The following is a 14,873-nucleotide window of genomic DNA, read 5'->3' as shown; positions in this document are numbered from 1 at the left end:
CTGATCCCCCGCGGCCCCCTCCTCCTTCACAGCAGACGCCGGTCAGTGCGGTCACATGAGCAGAGCAGCTGACAGCCAGCATTGTGTTTAGAGAGCTGTGCTGGCTGCTCGCACTCTGCAGCTGTGACCCGGGGAGAGTGGGTGCAGATTTTTGGCACCCACTCTCCTCAAATGGAGGGTCTGCCCTCCTAGAAAATGGGGGATACGTTCCCTGAACGTGCCCCCATATTCTAGAAGGTCCAGAGCAGACGTGGGACGTCCAAATGGATTTCTGCGGACCCATTTTTTTTCAAATTTTTTGATTAAATTGGAGAACAAGGGAATGATTTGGGGAGTGTTTTTTTCTAATAAAAATTTTTTTGTCTTTTTTTTTTTTTTGCTTTTGTTTACTGTCAATTAGTTATGTCTGGTATCTGATAGATGCTGTGACATCACTAATTGCTGGGCTTGATGCCAGGTGACATTACACAACTGGTATCAACCCCATTTATTACCCCGTTTGCCAACGCACCAGGGCGCGGGATGAGTTGGGGCGAAGCGCCAGAATTGGCGCATCAAATGGATGCGCCACTTCTGGGGCGGTTGCGGCCTGCTATTTTTAGGCTGGGAAGAGTCCAATAACCATGGCTCTTCCCACCCTGAGATAACCAGACCCCAGCTGTCAGCTTCACCTTGGCTGGTGATCTAATTTGGGGGGACCCCACGTTGTTTTTTTGGGCGCTGGCCCACAAACCGTCCCGGCGGCGGCCCCGAGCAGGCGCTGGCCCACAAACCGTCCCGGCGGCGGCCCCGAGCAGGCACTGCCCCATCCATCCGGAGGCGGCCCTAAGCACGCACGGCCCCATCCGGAGACAGCCCCTCCACAGAATTTTACCTTATAGAAAAATAGAGCCATATACATAATCACCTATATTGAAAGGCTTCATGTAAACTTTATTCCACATAAATATCTAAACACATCAATACATTATAAGGCTATGTGCACACGTTGCTTTTTTTTTCAGCGCGGAAAAACGCACCCTCTGGCAGAGGGGAGAATTGTAAACAATGCTTTTTGAGAAAAACGCATCGAAAACACATGCGTTTTTCATGCGTTTTTTTTAGGTCCGTTTTTTAAGACTTGTCAGTGTTAATAAAGTTGGTTGAACACAGACCTTTGGGAAAAAAACCCTGTGGTGTCATTTCCTTCTTCTCCACATTCTGTTTGGATAAATGGGAGGGCTTGGAATGGAAGGAGCACCGTTTGAATTTTGGAAAAGTTGAAATAAACTTCGCGCACCATGTCACATTAGCAGGGCCCCTTGGGTACCTATATGTCAGAAAACCCCCACAAGTGACCCCATTTTAGAATCTGCACCCCTCAAGGATTTTATTCAGGAGTATATTAAGCATTTTGAATCCACAGCTACTTCACCCAAAATGTTGTTGTAGCAACAATATTCTCACTTTTAGGCTATGTGGCCGTGATCCAGCGACACGGCGTCTAGTACACAGTGTCAGCCTTCCTGCAGAGATGTGAGTGTTGTCCACGGGAGAACGCAGCTGGCCATGCCCACGATTTGGGTTCAGGCTGCTGTGGACTGTGGACTAGCTCTATTCTACCTGCAGAGAGCACTCTCGTCTCCACAGCATAAATTGACATGCTGAGGCTCGGGAAGCCACGCCCCCGGTCAGTTTATGCTTCTGAGAAAAGAAGCACAGTGGGCATGGGATCTCCAAAAATCCTTCCACTGTGCTTCTACTGCACAACGCAGCGTTATGGACACAGGGAAAACACTCAGCGCCCAAACCACTGCAAAACCTGATTGTGGGCACACAGCCAAAAAAGCGTCGATGAATGGATGTCAAATATATATACAACGTCCCACCCCCGCCTGCATATTCTAAGCTGGCACCTTTAGTACCTTTCATGTGGCACTAAAGGGTGCATAGCTTAGTATTTATCAAAAAAAAAAAAAATGGCGTAGGGTCCCCCCTATTTTTGATAGCCAGTCAGCGTAAAGCAGACAGCTGTAGCCTGCAAACCACAGCTGGCAGCTTCATCTTGTCTGGTGATCAATTTGGAGGGCTCCCCAGGCTTTTTTTTTAAATTTATAAATAAAGAATTTAAAAAAAAACAACATGGGGTCCCCCCAAATTAGATCACCAGCCAAGGTGAAGCTGACAGCTGGGGTCTGGTATTCTCAGGGTGGGAAGAGCCATGGTTATTGGACTCTTCCCAGCCTAAAAATAGCAGGCCGCAGCCGCCCCAGAAGTGGCGCACCCATTAGATGCGCCAATCCTGGCGCTTCGCCCCAACTCATCCCGCGCCCTGGTGCGTTGGCAAACGGGGTAATAAATGGGGTTGATACCAGTTGTGTAATGTCACCTGGCATCAAGCCCAGCAATTAGTGATGTCACGGCATCTATCAGATACCAGACATAACTAATTGACAGTAAACAAAAGCAAAAAAAAAAGACAAAAATTTTTTATTAGAAAAAACACTCCCCAAATCATTCCCTTGTTCTCCAATTTAATCAAAAAATTTGAAAAAAAATGGGTCCGCAGAAATCCATTTGGACGTCCCACGTCGGCTCTGGACCTTCTAGAATATGGGGGCACGTTCAGGGAACGTATCCCCCATTTTCTAGGAGGGCAGACCCTCCATTTGAGGAGAGTGGGTGCCAAAAATCTGCACCCACTCTCCCCGGGTCACAGATGCAGAGTGCGAGCAACCAGCACAGCTCTCTGAACACAATGCTGGCTGTCAGCTGCTCTGCTCATGTGACCGCACTGACCGGCGTCTGCTGTGAAGGAGGAGGGGGCCGCGGGGGATCAGCGCTGCGACCGGACAGGTAAGGGGGAATAGGGGGTGGCCTGGGGGGCATTTTTCTGTCGCATGTCTCAAGGCACATGCGACAAATCATAGGAGCAGGGCAGCCGGTGCGCTACTGTGCGCGCGGCCATGTTGGATTTTCGGGAGGGGGGGGGGTCGGGACGGGCACTTTGGCGACACCGGGGGCTTTCCAGGACTTTGCCAGGAAGTGAGGTCAACAGGAAACCTCTTGACCTCACTTCCAGGTAAATGCCTGCGTTCTGGCATGCCGACAAAGCCCGCGGACCGCAACAAAAAAGCAGCGAACTGCGGTGTAGCTGCGTTCTGACCCACATCATTGATTCAATGGGGGAGAGAACGCAGCCACACCGCACAAAAGTAGTGACATGCTGCTTTTCTTTCCGCACCGATTTTTGGCATCCAAAACGCTGCGTTTAGAAACGCAGCGTGTGCACTGATTTTTCGGCTTTCTAATACACTTTGCTGGGAAAGCTGAACGCATGCAATTTGCCACTGAAACGCTGCAGTTCTAAACGCAGCATTTCCACAGTAAAAACACAACGTGTGCACACAGCCTAAAAAAAGTCCATGGTGCAGGACTACAAGTAAAATAAAGTGCCAAGTACCTAGAAGTCCAGAGGGAGTAATATCTCTAATGGGCTGTGAATGCAGAAACAGTAAATCAGATATATCTCACCACCCAGCAGCATAAACACAAGTAGTTATTTATTGCACTCACCCATATTCTCCTGTAGTATGTGGCACTGCTGTGCCTCTTTTACCCCCGTTTCACATGGTCTTCCTCGAGGAGTCTCAAAATGCAGCGTCCTTCAGAGCTTTTATACCCCCACTACATAATCGATCCCAGCTGGCCCTTTAATTAGTCGCGCATGCGCAGTCCTATCCACTCGGCCAGGTGTCGGGTGCTTCAGCAGTCACATGATTTCACACAGAGAAATTACCTTCTGACGTCAGGGAAATTCCGGAACTCTGTGGAGGAGGAGACTGTAGGACAGGTGACTTCAATCTATTACTCCTTGTTATCAGCCATGGAGGAGGGGACTGTAGGACAGCGCCGGGACGGTTTGTGGGCCAGCGCCTGCTCGGGGCCGCCGCCGGGACGGTTTGTGGGCCAGCGCCTGCTCGGGGCCGCCGCCGGGACGGTTTGTGGGCCAGCGCCTGCTCGGGGCCGCCGCCGGGACGGTTTGTGGGCCAGCGCCTGCTCGGGGCCGCCGCCGGGACGGTTTGTGGGCCAGCGCCTGCTCGGGGCCGCCGCCGGGACGGTTTGTGGGCCAGCGCCTGCTCGGGGCCGCCGCCGGGACGGTTTGTGGGCCAGCGCCTGCTCGGGGCCGCCGCCGGGACGGTTTGTGGGCCAGCGCCTGCTCGGGGCCGCCGCCGGGGCGGTTTGTGGGCCAGCGCCTGCTCGGGGCCGCCGCCGGGGCGGTTTGTGGGCCAGCGCCTGCTCGGGGCCGCCGCCGGGGCGGTTTGTGGGCCAGCGCCTGCTCGGGGCCGCCGCCGGGGCGGTTTGTGGGCCAGCGCCTGCTCGGGGCCGCCGCCGGGGCGGTTTGTGGGCCAGCGCCTGCTCGGGGCCGCCGCCGGGCCGGTTTGTGGGCCAGCGCCTGCTCGGGGCCGCCGCCGGGGCGGTTTGTGGGCCAGCGCCTGCTCGGGGCCGCCGCCGGGGCGGTTTGTGGGCCAGCGCCTGCTCGGGGCCGCCGCCGGGGCGGTTTGTGGGCCAGCGCCTGCTCGGGGCCGCCGCCGGGGCGGTTTGTGGGCCAGCGCCTGCTCGGGGCCGCCGCCGGGGCGGTTTGTGGGCCAGCGCCTGCTCGGGGCCGCCGCCGGGGCGGTTTGTGGGCCAGCGCCTGCTCGGGGCCGCCGCCGGGGCGGTTTGTGGGCCAGCGCCTGCTCGGGGCCGCCGCCGGCCCGGTGGAATTTTTTTGCTGTTTTCCAGTACACCATATGGTAAAACTTATGGTTTCATTTAAAAGTACAACTTGTCCCGCAAAAAAACAAGCCCTCGTATGGCAAGATTGATGGAAAAATAAAAAAGTTACGGCTCTCGGAAGAAGGGGAGCAAAAAACAAAAATGGAAAGTGCCCCAGGGCTGAAGGGGTTAATTTCACCGCAATTGGAATATTCTTTTTTTTTTAGTACACTGTGATAAAATGAACAGTGTCATTCAAAAGTACAAGACGACTTTGAAAAAACCCCATCATGTGTCTATGAAGACAGAAAAATAAGAAAAGTTATGGCTCTGGGAAGAAGTGGAGGAAAAATTGAAACCGCAAAAACGGAAATCGTGCACGTTGTCAAGGTTAATGTATATACTGAGACATACTGTATAAGCAAAACAGATCCTCTGACCAATAATACACAGGGGCATCTGTCATCTCAGGAATCCATAGCAGAAAAAATGTATACAATTAATTAAAATGTTATCTTAATTTAATAATAACTTTATTTGTTATTTAATAAGTTTTGTACAAACACGTACACTTTACAGCAGTTATGTATTCTTTTTCCGTCCTCAATCAACGCAGAGGAAGAGGAGAAAGAAGGAACAAAAGGAATTAAAGAACAAATTGGAGAGGTTGTAGGTAGAAAATGTTGATTACTTTAATACAATTATTCTATACCAGTCATTTTAACAAACACATTAAACATAAATAGTGTATACATTAAACAAGTGTCTGCATATGATGTAAATAGTCTTATGGTCAGTTTCCAACAAAACTTAAAACATGAGGGGTATACTGCTGTAGAAGGAAACGTGTCTTCAATAAAACGCCAGTAATCTGCAGGCAAAGGAGCTATTTGTAGATAAATACTGGTTTAACCATGTGCAGCAATGTGATAGGAAGTGTGACTCCAGGGAGAAAAAAATGATGTTCTCCCTGCAGCCACTCATTTCCAGTCATCGGTGCCTGGGCAGTGATCCGTCAGTGATCACCACACAGTGAGGGCTGTGTAATCTCACCCATCGCTCGCTGTGTAGTGATCGCTGACTGGTCACTGCCCTGGGGCCGCCCCAAGAGCTGGAAGTGAGCGGCTGCAGGGAGAAGAGAAATTCATTGTTTTCCTTTTTCCAATTAGACGGCCACACGTTATGTAACACAGCATTTATCCGCAGAGTTTTATCTGCTGAGAGGATTTCATTAAGGGCTGCTTCTCACTTGCGAGTTTCTCGCAGTAGAGCAATGCGAGAAAAACTCGCATTGGAATCGGACACATGTTAGTGAATGATTCAGCTCGCATTTGCGATTATTATTTATTTTTTTTTTTCCTCAGTCCAAATCGGACTGAGAAAAAAATCGCAGCATGCTGCTTTTTTGCGAGTTTCTACTGCGAGTCTCTCCAATGCAAGTCTATGGGAGCGTGTAAATAATCGCATGTCACGGGACGGCACTCACACCATCCTAGTGACATCCGATTTTCTAAATACATTTCTCGCATGTTTCCTAAAACACTGGAAACGAGTGATGTCTCGCAATGTCTGTCAATCACTATTCTCTGTCAGTCGGTCTCTCGCTTTCTATTCTCTCTCTGTCGGTCCGTCACTATCTCTGTCCCTCTCTCACAGTCTGTCGGTCATTTTCCCCTCCTCTCTCATACTCGCCGTTCCCCGATCTCCGGCGCGGCGCTGCACGGCGGTCACACTGCTGCAGCGGCTTTTACTATTTTGAAAAAGCCGGCCGCTCATTAAACAATCTTGTATTCCCTGCTTTACCCACCCACAGGCGCCTATGATTGGTTGCAGTGAGACACGCCGCCACGCTGAGTGACAGGTGTCTCACTGCACCCAATCACAGCAGCCAGTGGGCGTGTCTATACTGTGCAGTGAAATAAATAATTAAATAATTAAAAAAAACGGCGTGCGGTCCTCCCCAATTTCAATACCAGCCAGATAAAGCCATACGGCTGAAGGCTGGTATTCTCAGGATGGAGAGCTCCACGTTATGGAGAGCCCCCCAGCCTAACAATATCAGTCAGCAGCCGCCCAGAATTGCCGCATACATTAGATGCGACAGTTCTGGGACTGTACCCGGCTCTTCCCGATTTGCCCTGGTGCGTTGGCAAATCGGTGTAATAAGGAGTTATTGGCAGCCCATATGTGGCGCCCTGGACAAGCCAGGGGCCACAGAGAACAACACCAACACACCCCACACTCCCGGTCAGGCACACCGAGGTCAGACACAAAACCCTTGTTGCCTTCCTCCAGGGGCTGATGTTCACACCAGGGGGTGGGCCAGGCGGTTGGCCCCGCCCACCAAGGAGTTCACAGTCCTGGAGGCGGGAAAACCAGGCAGATGAGTTGAGGAGTGGAGAGAGATCAGCTAGGGAAGTGAAAGTGAGAGGAGTGAAGTAGCAAGAGAGCAGCCTGAAGTTGGTCCGGGTGTGTGGCCCGGACGGATCAGCAAGGTTGGCAGACGGTGGTGACCGTCTGCAGGAGTGGCCTATCAGAGCTTACCGTAAAGACCGTGGACGGGCGGTGGCCCGGCGGTACCGGACCGGTACGCAAAGAGAAGCCAGCACCATCTGGCAGGGGCTTACGGACCCCGGCAAGGCTAGGAGTTGCCGTGAATTTGCCAAATTCGTTAGCGAAGGGAACCTCCTGGGTTTCCCAGCAGCCAAGTCCCGACAGAAGGCAACAGTCCAACCAAGAGAGGGAGACACCGCCACCGCCAAGGCAACCGTTTCCCAGGGCCAGAGCCTGCGGGCAGAGGGGGCTCCTCCGGCCCATATCCAAGCTGGGGAGCGGGTTACCGGTGGGAACCCATTGGAACCGTTACAGTACATAGGTGCAGGGAAAGGCAGTCACCATCAACCTGCTGGGAGGAGAAACACCGCAGCCGTCTGTGGGACCCGTCCATCCAGCCATGTGTTTTACCGAGAACTGTGTCCTCATCATTGGCTGAGTGAGTACCACCATGCCGTGCGGCACAGCGCTGCCCCTGCGACCCTGCACCTCTCCAGGCCCCGTAACCCGCCTGCCATCCATCCCTACCCAATCACCGGGCCCCGGGACAACCAACCCCCTACCCACGGAGGGGAGAAATAACAACCAAGCTGCTCCCTGTCACCGCTCCCGGGATCCCCGTCCAGAGCAGCGGTGGTGTCACCAATATCACCACAATCATGGGTGGCGTCACGGACAATACCAAATCCCCACAATCAATCCCCACCCTTTTCACTCACGGGCGAGGAGCGCCACTCAAGTCCCCGGGATCCGGCTCACCGCTCGAGCCACCACCGAGCAGTAGCCGCAGCAGCAACGGCCGGACCCGAGCAGTGGGAGAGCGCAGTGTCCCCTCCTCCGCCCGCGACACAGCTGCCAATAAGTCCTAGATTCATCATGTCAGGCGTCTCCCAGAGATACCTTCCATGAATAATCTGTAAGTTACAGTAAATAAACACACACACCCGAAAAAATCCTTTATTAGAAATAAAAAACACTAACAAATTCCCTGGTTCAACAATTTAATAAGCCCCAAAAAGCCCTCCATATCCGGCGTAATCCAGGATGGTCCAGCGTCGCTTCCAGCTCTGCTGCATGAAGGTGACAGGAGCTGCAGAAGACACCGCCGCTCCTGTCAGCTCCATGCAGCAACTGAGGTGAGTATCGCAAACAGCTGAGCTGTCACTGAGGTTACCCGCGGCCACCGCTGGATCCTCCAACAGTGACAGCGGGTAACCTCAGTGACAGCTCAGCTGATCGCGATAGTCACCTCAGTTGCTGCGTGGATCTGATAGGAGCGGCTGTGTTTTCTGCAGCTCCGGTCACCTCCATGCAGCAGAGCTGGAAGCGACGCTGGACCATCCTGGATTACGCCGGACATGGACGACTTTTTGGGGCTTATTAAAGTGGTGAACCAGGGAATTTGTTAGTGTTTTTTATTTCTAATAATGGATTTTTCAGGTGTGTGTGTGTGTGTTTATTTACTGTAACTTACAGATTACTCATGGAAGGTATCTCGTGGAGACGCCTGACATGATTAATCTAGGATTTAGTGGCAGCTATGGGCTGCTATTAACTCATTACCCCGATTTGCCAACGCACCAGGGCAAATCGGGAAGAGCCGGGTACAGTCCCAGAACTGTTGCATCTAATGTATGCGGAAATTCTGGGCGGCTGCTGACTGATATTGTTAGGCTGGGGGGCTCCCATAACGTGGAGCTCCCCATCCTGAGAATACCAGCCTTTCATCAAATGGCTTTATCTGGCTGGTATTGAAATTGAGGGGGAACGCACGCCGTTTTTTTTAATTATTTAATTATTTCACTACACAGTATAGACACGCCCACCGGCTGCTGTGATTGGGTGCAGTGAGACACCTGTCACTCAGCGTGGGGGCGTGTCTCACTGCAACCAATCATAGGCGCCTGTGGGCGGGTAAAGCAGGGAATACGAGATTGTTTAATGAGCGGCCGGCTTTTTCAAAATAGTAAAAGCCGCCAGAGCAGTGTGAATGCCGTGCAGCGCTGCGCCGGTGATCGGTGAGTATGAAAGAGGGCTGCTAACTTCAGTCACTCAGGGGATTAGCGGTCACCGGTGAGTCCTTCACTGGTGACCGCTAATCAGGACGCGGCACAGACAGAGCCGCAGCATGACAATGAAGTCGGGTGAAGTTAACCCGAGTTCATTCTGATCGTGCGGCTCTGTCTGTGTCTGCTGTCATCTGCCATTCAGCTCTGCTACATGGCTGTCTGTGTCTGCTGTCAGCGGCCATGTAGCAGAGCTGAATGGCAGATGACATAGTAAAAAATACGCATTACACACGCATTACACACGCTAGTAAAATCATTAATTTATTCAGAAAAAGCATCGCACTTGCGTTGCACTCGGACCTAACGTGAACTAAAATCAGCCGAGTTTTTTTCAGCCCAGTCGGACCGATTTTACTCGCATAGATGTGTTTCCAGCCTAAGATTCACCCTAGAAATAAGTTATACAGCTCCTTCCAAATCATGGGAACAGTTCTCTCCTTATCTCTGTGCATATAGACTGTGTGATGTGAGTGTATTGTGCTGTATGTACTTGTGGCGCCCCAGGACCTGGTCGCCACAACAGCATTGCCCTCCCAAAAGGGTTAATGCTGAGCCTGGAGGTAATTGGGAGATCTATTGGCCAGTAAGTTAACACTCAACACAGTTCTCCCTCCGGCCAGCAGGGGGAGCTCTGAACCTGGAACTTCAGGGAGCATTCCTTAAGTCTGGCTGGAAGGAGGAAGTGTTAGTTAGTCTGGAGACAGGAGTGAAAGAGTGCAGACGCAGAGTAGTGCTGCCTTGTAAACTGGGGCCTAGAGCTGGGATAGCTTGGCCCAGTGAAGCAAGGGGAGCAGAGAGGCACAGCAGAGACTCGGACATCGGAGTCTGTAGTTGCCAGGGCATAAAATCCATCCCTGGTAGCTGAATCCGGAGGGCAGGAGAGCTGTAAGCCCCCTGCCCCAGAAGCAATCTGAAGGTACAACTGCATCCCAAGGGCCTGGTGTGGGCTCCAGCAGAGAAGCACCAGAGAGGGCCTGCGCAGTCTACCACACAGAAGAGGGGACGAACAACAAGTCCCAGCAGCAAGAGGGCAATTGCGAACCCAAAGTGCAGTGTCCTAAAACAGCAGAGAAAGATTAAGGAGTAGGCCTCATACTCAACTGGCCAAAGATCACCCCAGGCACTTCCAGGCCGGCCGGATCATCTATACCATCTGTGACGGTCTCCCTGGACTAAGTTTCTGCCGAGTAAAAGAGGAGAAGGTAAAGAGACTACTGTTTGTGCCTGTTTCTTTCATTGCTTGTCGGCCCTGCACCGTGTTAGTCACGCAGCACCATAGACTTCCACAAGCACCAACTGTGCCCCGGGCATTGCTCCACCTGTGGGGAGCAGTACTAACATTGCTGCCATAACATCATCCCGGTGGCCTCACACAGCAGCGGCGGCTTAATAGCCGCATACCACAGGTGGCGTCACGAACACAAACATTAAAGTCATCAGCCACATATTCAACTGACACCCACCAGGGCCACGGAGCCGGGCCCAGCCACCACTGACTACCACCGGACTAGTCCGGCCCGGCACCGGGTGTCCCATAGCCCTGGGGTGGGCGAGTCAACTTTTGGCGTCACGAACAGGATACGTGCCCGGTCACACCGGGTACTGTGCGCCTGAAGAACTGTGTAAAAGACTGTGTACTGGTTGTAAATTGCCGCCGCCATTAGCCGCGCCGAGCGCAGGAAGAAGGGGGGCGTGCCTGACAAAGAGCGCGAAGGGAGCGCGCCATCAGAGCAGAGCGCTGTTAACCCCGCGCGACCCGGAAGAAAATTTGAAAAGTGAACGGAGCCTGGTAAGGTTCACTAAGGGGGAGGAAGATGTCCGACTCCGAGGGAGAGCAGGTGGCTGCCATCGCCCAGGGCGCCGCAGCACCGGCCGAAGTAGTCCCAGTCGCCGTCGCCCCAGCCCCCACTATAGCGCCGGTAATGCCGATCACCATGCCGTACATACCAGGAGCAGAATGGCTGCCGCAGTACTCCGGGGAGTCCCATACCTTGAGTGACTTCAGAGAAAGCCTGCACAGCTTGTTCCGGGTGTATCCTCTGACTGAGAGCCAGAAGGTGGGCATATTAATGGGACAGCTAGCCGGCGCAGCCCAGCGTGAAGCGAAGTCCTGGCCTGATACAGATAAAGGGACAGCAGCCCAGATACTGGCCAAACTAAAGAGCACTTTTGACACCCGCACCGCAGCAGAGATAAAGATGAGATTCTTTGGGTGCAAGCAACGGGCCACAGACAGCATAAGGGACTATGCCTTAAACTTGCAGGAGGCCCTGAAAGCAGTTAAACAGGTGGACCCAGAGAGTGTACGTGAAGAAGACAAACTCCTAACTGAGCAGTTCATAGAAGGGCTCCTGTCAGACGCCCACAGGACACAGCTGCGTATCATGGTCCTGCAGAACCCTGCTCTGGACTTTGCAAAGTTTAAGGACCAGGCCATCAGGGTACTGAGAGAATCTACACCGAATGACCCAGTACCCCTCCGGCCTCTTGCTATCACGTACCCCGGGGTGGTGCCTGCAATACGAGCCACTGCAGGGGCTGAGGCGCAGTCCCTGGATAAGGATCCCACGGCAGAGCTCAGACAGCAGTTCCAGGAGCTGACCAAGACTGTGGCTGCCCTTGCCAAGACCGTGCAGTCTCTACAAATGACCCCCTCGCCTGCAAAAATCGAGTTGGCCTCCAGCCCAGAAGACGTCCCATGGATGCGACAGAGGAGGATTCCGCCGACCCGAGGCAGAGACACAGACCGGTATGATTCAACAGGACAACCGATCTGCCGCCACTGCAACCAGGCGGGCCACATTGCACGACGCTGTCCTTTAAACGGGCTGAGCCTGGGGCCAGGAGCCAACCCCCAGGTGTGAGGAAGCCCGGCTCAAACCCCAGCCGCAGCAAGTATGTGGGAGGACGACCGGTCCTTCCCATTGTGCTGGATGGGATCCCTTTGAATGCCCTCCTGGATACGGGGTCCCAGGTAACAACCATCCCCCACAAACTGTACAAAAGATATTGGGCTGATTCAGACATTGACCATGGCCCAGATGATGATTTAACGATTGTGGCCAGTAATGGTCAGCCCTTACCTCAAATTGGGTACAAAGAAGTAACCATTAAAGTGGGGCGGGTGGAATTGCCATGTCAGGGGATGATAATTGTAGATATTGATCGCAAAGAATCTGACCCACTGCTAACCCTTGGTACAAATGTGATAGAAAATTGTATTGCCGAAGTGATAATTTTGTTGCAACAGGCGTCTGAAACTGCCAGCTCCGGGCAGCAGCGTGTCCTACAGAGGGAGATCAGAGCCCTGATGAGGAGGCAGCAAGTAGAGCTAGCCGGAGGAGAAATTGGCAGTGTGAGGGTAAGTGATCCCCTCCCCATTGTAATACCCCCAAGAAGTGAAATGTTGATATGGTGTCGGGCAGCAATAGGCCTCAAGGGTCAGGATTACCATGCCTTGGTAGAACCAGTGTATTCAGACAGTAGGCCTGGAGTCCTGATAGCCAGAGGGGTAGCGGACGTCCGCAAGGGGAGAGTGCCCGTCCGTGTCCTGAATTGTGGGGAGGAGGAGGCCAAATTGCCCCGGTACGCCACTGTAGCAAAACTGTACACTGTCAGTAACAATACCATTAAAGCAGTGGAACCCTTGATCCCGTCCGACCAGGCGGAAGACAATGGCTCCAAGGGGCAGCCGGAAGACTGGTGCCAAAAATTACATGTAGGCACCGACTCCACCCCCTCGCACCAAAAGCATGGGGTTTACCGGGTGGTACAGGAGTACGAGCGGGTCTTCAGCAAACACCCCCTAGATTTTGGGCAGGTGAAAGGGGTTAAACATCAAATCCCCACGGGTGATCATCATCCCATTAAAGAGAGATACCGCCCTGTACCCCCCGCACAGTATCAGTGTGCCAAGGAAATGTTACGGGAAATGAAGGAGGCTGGGGTTATCAGAGATAGTTGTAGCCCCTGGGCAGCTCCACTAGTGCTCGTAAAGAAAAAAGATGGTACAATGAGAATGTGTGTAGATTACAGGCAAATTAACCGCATTACACATAAAGATGCTTATCCACTGCCCAGAATAGAGGAGTCACTAACAGCCTTAAAGTCAGCTAACTATTTCTCCACCTTGGATCTCACCAGTGGGTATTGGCAGGTTCCCGTGGCAGAGGCGGACAAAGAGAAGACTGCATTCACGACACCAATGGGTCTCTGTGAGTTCAACTGTATGCCATTCGGGCTCTGCAACGCCCCAGGGACATTCTAAAGGTTGATGGAGTGCTGCTTGGGCCATCACAACTTTGAAACCGTGCTGTTGTACCTGGATGACGTAATAGTCTACTCCAAGACTTATGAGGACCACCTGAAGCACTTAGCAGAAGTGTTTGAATCCTTGTCGAAATATGGCCTGAAGATCAAGCCGTCCAAATGTCACCTCTTGAAGCCAAAGGTACAGTACCTGGGTCATGTGGTCAGCGCAGAAGGTGTGGCACCTGATCCGGAGAAAGTCACTGTAATCAAGGACTGGCCAAGACCCACCACAGTGAAGGAGGTGCGGCAGTTCCTTGGACTGGTGGGCTACTACCGAAGGTTCATTGATGGTTTCACCAAGATAGCAGCGCCCCTTCAAGATCTCCTGGTGGGCCAGCCAAAGCAGGCTAAGAAGCAGAGCCCTCCATTTGAATGGAGCAGCCAACTGGAAACATCCTTTGTCCGGCTGAAAGGGGCTCTCACGGGAGAAGAAATTCTGGCCTACCCTGACTACAGCCAACCGTTTGTACTGTATACAGACGCCAGCAACGTGGGACTGGGAGCAGTTCTGTCCCAGGTACAGGGAGGCAGAGAGAGGGTGATAGCGTACGCCAGTAGGAAGCTTCGGCCCACAGAAAGGAATCCAGAAAACTACAGTTCCTTCAAGCTGGAGTTCCTCGCTATTGTTTGGGCAGTGACTGAACGCTTCAAGCACTATCTGGCATCGGCCAAGTTCACCATCTTCACGGACAACAATCCGTTGACACACCTGGCAACAGCCAAGTTAGGTGCGATGGAACAGCGATGGATGGCCCGGCTGTCTAACTTTGACTTTACCATCAAGTATCGGGCTGGCAAGAAGAATAACAATGCTGATGCGCTGTCCAGAATGCCTCACTTGCCCGAGTCTGGAGAAGACATGGATGAACTCGAAGAGATAGAGTTACCGGCTTTCCATCACCAAGGTGTGTCCCAGTGTGAGCATGCTGTAGGAGTGAAGCGCTCAAGCCAGCACGGGGTCTCGGTCAACCCCTTACTCCACCATAATTGGGAAGAAACACAGAACGGTGACCCGGCCGTGCGATTGGTCAAAGAGAAGCTAGCGCAAGCTGAGACCCATCTTGGCCCAGACGCTCCAGAGGAAGCCCAGCAGCTGTGGAAGGAGAGGGGACGACTGTTCACCTACCAAGGCAAGCTCTGCAAGAGATATGTCAACTATCGAACAAATGAACTTGTCTGGCAGATAGTGGTTCCGCAGAGAGA

The sequence above is a fragment of the Anomaloglossus baeobatrachus genome, chromosome 7 (assembly GCF_048569485.1).
Source record: "Anomaloglossus baeobatrachus isolate aAnoBae1 chromosome 7, aAnoBae1.hap1, whole genome shotgun sequence".
NCBI lineage: Eukaryota > Metazoa > Chordata > Amphibia > Anura > Aromobatidae > Anomaloglossus > Anomaloglossus baeobatrachus.
Note: the sequence above shows the minus strand (reverse complement) of the source record.